We start from the raw sequence: 9,393 nt of genomic DNA, 5'->3' as shown, positions 1-9,393 counted from the left end.
TTTAACATGTTGTATTGTGTATGACATTTTACTAGTATGTTAACATAGATGTTCGATGCGAAAAAGAATTGGATGTTTATTAAAGGCTTTTCACATATACTTATTTCGGAATAGTCAACGAGTATGTGTATGATCAGTTTCAAGTATTTTCCATTGGATGTTTGATTCAGTAGGATATCAGATGTTTATAATCTCTGGTACCCCGGATGGTTATCTGGCTACTTTGGGTGAATTGTGGTTGATATATTAGTAGTATTTTTAATCTGGATGTTCGAACCTATACGACAGCGGATGGTTACTTCTTATTGTACGCAGATGGTAACATACAATTTCCATGGCTTGTTGTATGTAGTGTTATACAAGAATTTTACTCTGGATGTTTGTTTCCGTAGGAAAACGGATGTTTAATCCTATTGTTAACTGAATGGTTAATGTTAAGCACTAGCTTTTCTGCGCTTAGCTATTTTCTTGAAATATAATCAGAGCACTTAGAGAACCAAACATGTACATCATATGTCTTATACCAATACTCTAACAGCGAAAGAAAATATACACCTAAGCCCATAAACACATAAATTAAGAAAGGTTTCTATGTTCTTAAGACTAAGTACAACTATTGCTTTCTCCGTCTTCGTTTTTTTTTTTCAAAGGTTCTTCCCCGACCCGTTGCATCAATGTCCTCGTACTTGGCGCCGTAAATGGTGATTTCATCTCCTTTTTCTTATTTATTCTAGGGTTGCGGCGCACACATTTCTCATTTTCTTCCAACAAAGTTTGCACATGTTCTATTGACTCATTGTGCGCTCCCATGACAATATTCAGCATTAGCTGAACTCTCAAAGCAAGAAGCATATCCTGTGTAGTATTTTCATGATGAGGATGGTGATTGAATTTTGTAACAAATATGAACCGGAAATAAAAAATCTAAAACTGAGTAACCTAGTAACTTACATCATCCCATTCATGTAGTTTACAATCTTTAGTCTATAACTCCATGAATTTAATGACAAAGATGCCACAATCCCAACTACACAAATAAGTAGGGTCTATTCAATATGATATCAATGTCACACCAATTGCAAAAGCATGAATTTATTAGATGTGGCGATTACTTATACTTACCCGTTGAGTTGCACGGGAATTGAGGCATATGCAATACTTGGGCCATTCGAAGTATGCTCGTAAGTTGGGATAGCCACTTTGGACATGTCTTCAATCAGTCGACCCTGTAAAAAACTCAACCATATTTTGTCAGTTGTTGAAGTTATTTATCGATGCATACGTAAACAATGCACATGTGGTGTCTTAGCTTACTGCATATGCATCTAGTTTCTTCTTTTCATCAGTGGGTTCCTCACTTTTGAGACTATCAATTACCAACACCCGTTTCTCTGCCACGTCAAAAGCATACAGCTACCAGTGTCCTTTCCAACAGATTGGAATAAACCACTGCAAAAAGAAAGCACAAATAACAACACGTTCAAATTTTAAATGCATGGAGTAAGATGCATGACAAATATATCATACACTTCACAGGTTGTTTCAATCTTTACCATTCATGGGTAATTGACTTAACACAGTCACTTTCTCATATAGGACGTACAATTGAATAAGTGCATGCAGAAAACAAATGAGACAACGTCTAAAATTTTTCAAAACATCCATCAGTTTACGCAGAATAAGTAACCCGGCTAAATAAGTCCTTATCCTAAAAAGGCTGACCATGTGCTACATAAAAAATAATGATGTCTAACCCAATTTCTTTTTTATGCCTTCACTTTGTCAAAGACTCTGTTGTCGTCTCCGAAATTTGGACCGAATCCATCATACACTGAAACTGGTCCGTTTTGTAATGCATCCAGGTTATGCTATCTTATCACCGTTTCCTATTGTCAAAGCAGTATCCAGTGATGCTATATATATCGTGAGATTTCAAAAAAGTACAATCTTCATACCAGTATACCTGGAGACACGCAATAGAAGCCACGTTTGAATCGCGCAGCCAGAGCATCATTAAATGTGTTGCACATCCATTGAATAATTTGCGTAGAATAATAAGCACGCATGAAATCCAAGGTACGAGAAACAAATTAATTGTGACTATAGCATGGGTTTCAATAACTTACATTGCTATTGACCCAACCGCGCGCTTTCAGCGTCCACAGATCCAACCTTGACAGTTGAAGGTACGACCTACCTTCATAGGTAGCCAATGGCATATCTTTTTCGAGGCGAGAGTTCAGAATCCACCGCTGGACCATTTCTTCCTTCTCCTCACCTAACTTGACACCCTTAAGCCTTGGATGTACCGTTATGAGAGGGGTTGTGGCCGGTGACTTCTCTAGCTGTGTCAAGCCAAGAGAAAAGCTAGGCCTTCCGGGACTCGGGGTGTGATAGTGTGACTTGTTATCCACGACCGTCTGAAGGGGCTCCATATTAATTGGACTTGTGTTCCCACCCTGTTCAAACTTTACCAATAGTTCCTCAACTTTTGGACACTGCACGAAGTTCACGTCAACTTCTCTGCATCGAATACAACTATAGTTACAAAACACGAGTTTGAACCGCATTGAAATCACAGTACAATTAAGACATGCAATTTTGATATAGACAATAGATGGTTAAATAAAATAATCATTGTGCATTTTGTGTGATATGTTACAAATATTTTAAGATGTATGTTTATTTCAATTTTGAACCAACTGTTTAATTTTAACCAATAGGTTTTACGCACTTAGTTAATATGTTGAAATAGAATGAGATTAGTCAGAGAATCAAACATGTTATTTTATATAGAAATTTAGCCTATTTGTGCTAACCAAATTGCAGCAGTGAAATCAATTAAACAATGAGAAAAATTTATCTATGGTCTAAAGGCATACAAAATTTGTAGTAAGCTAACTGTAGTTGTAGTGGGATTTAAATTGCAGTACAAATGAGGTATGGGAAAATGTCATCCCAAACAGATTGTTATTTCTAGAACTTGCCTGTCAAAATCGTAATCATTAACTTCCACAAGTGCTGAAGAGGATATAATTGGATCTGATTATGTGGAACAAACGTACTGTCTTCCTCATTACATGGTCACTATTCGAGTTCAAGTCGTCTTGGAACAGTCGGCGCCTTCTATGAGCAATGGGCACATCATCGTCTTTGTCCGAGTCTAAAGGCACAACAGGTCGGCGCCTTCTTTGAGCAATGGGCACATCATTGTCTTCGTCGGAGTCTGAAGGTACAACAGGTCTATCGTTGCAACTTAGGCCTTCATGAGCTGCTGTGCTGTATTCGCAGGATTTGCCTATGACGATCGGCAACTTTTTTCGCGTGCCTATTCGGGTCTCCTGGTTTGCAAACGAGCTACGTAAATAATCGACACATAGAATAGATACAATATGATGAAATGCAAATAAAATTCTATGCAACATAGCTTTCAAGTTGAACAATTACATCACCATATCAATAACCACCATTAACATCAATGCTATACTTAACTTAAATTCCAAGAAAGACACTACCTTGTGCGCCCCTCTATTCTTGCGTGCCCTCCGTTGGCTTTGTTTAGTAGAGGCTAATTCCTTGCACCCTTTCTTTCTATCTCCGATGCAACCCTGTAATGGACACGTCAATGGTATTTAGAAAGCAATAATTTAAAATCCCAAATTAGTGCATCAATCATTTTTGCAAAAATTCCGCATCGGTAAATTGTGATAGCATATTGCAAGGAATAAATTAACCGGCATAGTACCTCAGCAAGCACATTGGCGGCTTTCTTCTTAAGTTTTGCAGTAGTCCATGCATTGACCCATGGTTCTTATTCTCGACAGCGATCGAGTGGACCATGCTGCAATCGCTAAAATTATAATAGCTGCAAGGCAATGTAGAAAGGTTATGTTCTGCCATCTAAAAGCAATTAGGTAAAATAAGCAACTAAACATTAAACGATACCAAAAAGGCGAACATGCAACCACCACAAGTTTCGTGGTTCTTAGATTTGAATTTCTTAATTGCTAGCCCCAACTACTTGAATGTTTTGTGAGCCCAATTGAATCTTCTGGGGTCGGTCACATCAAGAATAGAAGGGATGTGCCACGGGGAAATGGTTTGTTGACTCGTTGGAGATAAGAACATCTTCAGCACCACTAGGATGAAGTGCCTTATGAAATCTGCCCATTGCGCATCAATATCCATAGGACAGGTAAACACAAAGGCACGCAAATGGGTAGTTGTCTTTTTCTGAAACTGTGCTTTGATGGCGAGATGGGCAGGATTCTTCTTCTTAAGTTCGGGTATGGCATCACTTACAATTTCAAACGCAGCACAGTGTTTACAACAATTGTTACACAATGACAAGGGAATCAAACCAGGCTATGTATAATAAATACTAACAAGGGAATATTGCTATCTTACCCCCGTTGCGTATGCCTAACGCCTTCCCTATCAACTCAAAATTGATGCGGATGTTTCCAACGTCCACTATAAGTGTATTTGTCTCCACATCATATGCCCTCGCGAGTTGTTTCATTACACTTTGCTTTACTGCCCATTTTGGAATCCTCTTGACGAAACCGAACCCGATCGCGTCAATCTCCAGTAGCTTTTCCACAGCATTAATACTTTCCAGATGAGTGACCATGTCATTGATATACAATGGAGAACAGCGCGTCTCTACTCATTTCTGTTTACATGAATAAAACAAGTTATAAGCCATCATAATGAAGACTGTTGAATGATGCAACACGGATTACCTTTTTCCCCATCAGAATGGTTCTCAACAAATCAAAATCCAAACAAGTTCATGCCTGTAAGGACTCAATGAATAATTAGTCTCACTAATTACTATATATTATTAATTCAACATAATTAAAATCCTAACTGATTAATTAAAGTTATCTCAACGAAGATATTATGTTTAAGTTAGAAGTCTCAAATTCTCTTCAAACATGATCATCTGTTATGTAGATACTCTTTGTATACAGCAATTAAAATGTATTTTCTTCACAATTAACTCAGATGTTGTTTCCATATGACATTAAATGTTCATTTTTGCATGTGCGTGGATGGTTATACGTCAAATTAAATTTAAAAAAAAAACCACCCAAGGTAAAAGGTGAGTTATGCTAACAAGTAATCACAGATCAAAACCAACCCTCCAATAGCATGCACCATTTCCCATCTACTTATTTCAAACAGATATAGGCAATAGAAAAAATTGACCTACTTTAAACCAAGCAATCGAATAACTTCCCGCAGAAAAATAACATCACAGCCACCAATCCACATCACAATTTTAACCAAGAAGTTCTGGCACAATAATCATGCAGCATGGTAAGGTTTTCAATTTCAGGAACACAACAACCAAGCTACATAAACAGTATACAGCACTAGATACAGCAACAATACGAAGCAGGAAAAAAACTGAAGCAACTTACCGTACACTGTGAATAGTGGTGGATGTGATTGGACACGAATGAGTTGGGACCCACGACGACGGCTAACGCAATATGGCGTGCGATTCCTACGTCCGGTGCTGCAGGACGGGTCGGCAGCGTTGTGGGGTCGGTACTGTTTCTGAAACATTAATAAATTTAAATATTAAAATCAGGCTTTCCAGGAGGATAATTGAGTAAGGACTTGCATTGAAGGAATCTAGCCGTAAATCCAACAGATAAAATCTACTAAGGAGCCACCAAGATAGATAAACAACCATACATCTATTATTAAAGCAACCTGAGAATACTGGAGTTTCATAAATGACAATATCAATCCCATTTATAACTACGTGATTGACTGAGATCTTTCCTTGATTTGATCAAACTATGAACATTTAGTACTAAACCGTTTCTTAAAGAGGAGTAACATACAGAGCTTAGTGGTAAAAAAAATTAAGAAAATTAAGAGTTTAAAAAAAACCACTTCTAAAAAGTTAACTGATTAGAACAAAACACAGACAAGTAACATGGTAAACTATTCTTTGGAATTTTATTTAAAAAAAAGCAATGAAAAAATGCTTAAATAAGTGAAACGATGGAAAAAATATTTTTTCAAGAAAATTACAACCACCAAAGTGGAAAAAAACTATCAAGTAACATGCTAAACCAACCCGCCCAGTTACATCAAAGCCAACAATTCATATCACAATTGTAATCAAGAAGTTCCGGCACAATAATCATGCAGCAAGGTAAGGTTTTCACTTACAGAAATTCAGCAAACAAGTGACATAAACAATAACCAGCACTAGATACGATAGCTATAAAAATCGAGAAATAAATAATGAAGCCACTTACCGTAAGCTGCAAATATTGGTGGGAGTGTTCGGTTACGCAGGCATTGGGACCAACGACGCCGGCTAATGCAGGATGGTGTGGATTACTGACGTCGGGTGATACAGGATGGGTGGACAGCGATCCGAGGTCAGTACTACTACTGAAACAGTAAGAATTTATTATATAAAAATCAAGCTTTCTAAGAAAATTATTGAGTAAGGACTTGCATTGAAAGAATCTAGCCATAAAAACATTACATAAAATATTCAAAGGAGCCACCTTGAAAGATAAACAACCATACATCTAATCTTATAGAAACCTGATAATGCTAGAGTTTCACAAAAGACAATATCAATCCAAGTTTTAATTGACATACTAACTGAGATATTAGATTAACTTGAGGTAAAAATAAACCTTTACATTGGTAAACTATTTTAAAGAGGAGCAACATAGAGAGCTTGGCTGTGTGAATAAAAAAAAAGAAGCAACGGTGCAAATCATTGAAATTATTAAAATAGATCGCAGCAAATTGGCATGCTATAATATTTTTTGAAATATTATTTAAAAGAAACCCCGGTAAAAAAAATAAATAAACCAGTAAAAAGATTAAAACAATGTTTATTTAAACCAATCACAGCCCCCAAAGTGAAAAAGTACTGTCAAAACACATTCTAAAAAAACCTATCAAGGAACATCAAAGCCAACAACTGACATCACAGTTTTAAAGAACAATTTCCTACACAATAATCATGCAGTCCATTAGATAAAATCAACAAAGGATCCACATTGATAGTTAAACAACCATACAACTAATATTATAGCAACTTGAGAATGCTGGAGTTTCACTAAGGACAGTAGCAATCGAATTTTTAAATGATTGACTAACTGAGATCTTAGATTGACTTGAGTAAAATAAACACCTTTACATTAGTAAACTGTTTCTTAAAGAGGAGTAACATAGGGGACTTGGCTATTTAAGGGAAAAAAAGAAAGGGTCAAAACATTGAAATTATTAAAACAGATTACAGCAAAGTGGCATGCTAATTTATAATTCAAAATATTATTCTGTAAAAAGGAAAAAAAACCCAAAAAAAATTCATTACATCAGTAAAAATACTAAAACAATATTTTCTTACACAAATCACAGCCTCGAGAGTGAGAAAAAACTATCAAGTCACATTATAAAATAACCTGCCAAGTAACATCAAACCCAACAATTCACTTCACAATTTTAAACTACAAGTTCCGGCACAATAATGATGCAGCAAGGTGATTATCTCAAATTTAGAAATTCGACAACCAAGCGATATAAACAGTATCCAGCACTAGATACCGCAGCAACAGGAATCAGGAAAAATTTAATGAAATATGAAGATCTAGTCTCAAGAAGTATTAAATAAGACTGAATGAATGACGACTATAAACACGGGTGATGAAGCCCTGAACTAGGCAGCAAACATAAAAAATTCAAAATCATCCAAACGCATGCCAAAATAACCATCCGAAAGCATGCTATAATAACCATCCAAACACTTTTAACAATAGGACAACTACAGTCAACTACTCTAGGAGACATAACATGCAATGGACCACACAGCGAGTGAAATATTCTATGCTATTGGAACGAAACTTTTGAAAACCTTCCCGCGCTAAGATTATTTAAATAGCAAACCTCTACACATACAGCTTCTTATGCACGTTTTGGCGAATCGAATTTGGAACAAGTTATTTGTTCACTATTTAAAACTAAACACCAACACAAAGGTCAATGCATGTTATACCAGAAACAACAGGAAATAATTAAAATCACAGAAAAAACGAAATACTTCTCACTAACCTGCTTCGACAGAAAACTTGCAGGCAACCCTCACTGGTTACTGCATGCACCAAAATAGGAGTGGAATGGAAGGTGGAACGCCGGGTCTGGTGGTGCCGCCAATGGCTGGGAGTTGCTAGTTTGAAATGGCGCTGAGGAAGGCTTAGCCTGGGTGCTCTTGTACGACGCCGACGGTGGGTGACCCCGGGTGTTTAGGAACAGCAGAGCTTCGGTTGAACCGCTGGCGTCTTGTACACCTGTGTCGGAGGGAGAGCCAGTGGAGTTTGGTTGGCAGGAGACACGTAACGGAAGCTTGCGGTGAAGGATGCTCAGCACTGACCAAAGTTCCATTGGGGGAGACGGTGGGATGTTCAAAATTGAATGTGAAGGGTTTGGTTTCTAACTTGACAATAACGGAAGAAAACGTGATTAAGGGAAAATCAAGATTCCTGATAATGTGGCGGTGGTTATTTCAAAAATGAACATATCTTTTGGACTAGGGTATATCTGGGTAATTTTTGTTTTTTATTCATATTGGGCCAAAGATTTAGCCCATTGTACACATTGTACACTTAGACTATTGGCTCCCTAGCATAACCCATAATTTAAATTGAAGAGTGCCTATGCCTCCTAAACTTCCTTACATGTTAAGAGTGCATGGCTTGTTGAATTGATTGAGCATGCTCATATTGAAGAGTGATAATGATTTTGGAATCTTAAACCCAGGGCAGAGTTGAATGTGAAGGTTTGGGAAACTTTTGAGAGCTGAATTGCAAATCATTGAGGAACTACTGACTAGTGGCATGCTACGAAGTTTTCTATTGATTTGCGAGTTATCGTCTATATCCAGTGCCGGTGGATCAATAGAGTAAACATGTATCAAGTTTTATAAGGAAGAGAGAACAAATTGAAGATTAATACAAAAAGCATATCTTTGTCCCTTGAAAGATTAAGAAAATGAGAAAGATTTTTGTAACTATTATTCTTTCCTTGTAACATATTTCACGGTTTTGTATGCTCCACATTGATATTGAACTTTTATTGAAGGGTCTGAAAAAAATATAAAAAATGAAATGTATATTACTTTTAAAGTGTCATTTTTTACATAAATTTAGTATCGTAATGAGAAGAAAAGAAACTTCTTAAATTTTTTGGTTGCTTATGGTATTTTTTAACTTGGCAAATCAAAGATTAATTTGTCAAAATTAAAATTTGTCGCTAGTTAATAGATTATTGTAAATAAAATTCGAATTTCCAATACTTGTTTAAATGGATTAGTGAACTAACAACTAAATCAACTTAAGTTAGTTAAAA

At 36.5% G+C, this 9,393-nt stretch overlaps 2 long non-coding RNA genes across 2 annotated transcripts; both read right to left on the bottom strand.

The window, feature by feature from the left end:
* On the bottom strand, positions 409 to 2,520 carry LOC110263207. The gene is made up of 6 exons (XR_002348413.1): positions 2,127 to 2,520; positions 1,755 to 1,963; positions 1,315 to 1,449; positions 1,123 to 1,226; positions 952 to 1,027; positions 409 to 855 (listed from the first exon to the last, which is right to left on the bottom strand). It is a non-coding gene; the product is annotated as an uncharacterized LOC110263207 (long non-coding RNA).
* LOC110263206 lies at positions 2,887 to 6,424 on the bottom strand. The gene is made up of 7 exons (XR_002348412.1): positions 6,285 to 6,424; positions 5,430 to 5,568; positions 4,408 to 4,675; positions 3,946 to 4,297; positions 3,746 to 3,865; positions 3,516 to 3,608; positions 2,887 to 3,341 (listed from the first exon to the last, which is right to left on the bottom strand). It is a non-coding gene; the product is annotated as an uncharacterized LOC110263206 (long non-coding RNA).

The sequence above is a fragment of the Arachis ipaensis genome, chromosome B06 (assembly GCF_000816755.2).
Source record: "Arachis ipaensis cultivar K30076 chromosome B06, Araip1.1, whole genome shotgun sequence".
NCBI lineage: Eukaryota > Viridiplantae > Streptophyta > Magnoliopsida > Fabales > Fabaceae > Arachis > Arachis ipaensis.
The sequence above is the reverse complement of the archived record's forward strand: the minus strand, read 5'-3'. Positions and strand labels throughout refer to the sequence as shown.